Here is a 380-nt window from a genome sequence, read left to right as displayed (position 1 = left end):
AAGAGTGTTCTGAAAACCCTTTGTATCTCCAAGTCTCCTGAGAAAGTCTTTCATACAGGGCTGCTGCAGAGATTTGGGCTATCTTCAAACTACCATGAAGGATGGACTGAAGCTTCAGCATTCAGTTTTGAAAGTAACACAAATTTCAGGTGCAAATATTTGAAAACAAGGCCAAGTTTCTCCTCCTTCGCTGAAGCTTTTTTCTCTGGCCAATACCTAACAATTCCAGATAACTTGGGACCAGAGAGCTGCAATTGAGCCTTTTTACCATTTTTCTGAATCTTTAGTTGTCTTACTTGGCCATGGATGGTTCCTCTATGGGAATTTGATCTGTTATGGCCTCTGCTGCTCTGTTATGAGAACTCCAAGTCTCAGCAGGA

This window comes from Lipotes vexillifer, unplaced genomic scaffold (genome assembly GCF_000442215.2).
Source record: "Lipotes vexillifer unplaced genomic scaffold, Lipotes_vexillifer_v1.1 scaffold422, whole genome shotgun sequence".
NCBI lineage: Eukaryota > Metazoa > Chordata > Mammalia > Artiodactyla > Lipotidae > Lipotes > Lipotes vexillifer.
This window is presented reverse-complemented; position numbering follows the sequence as displayed.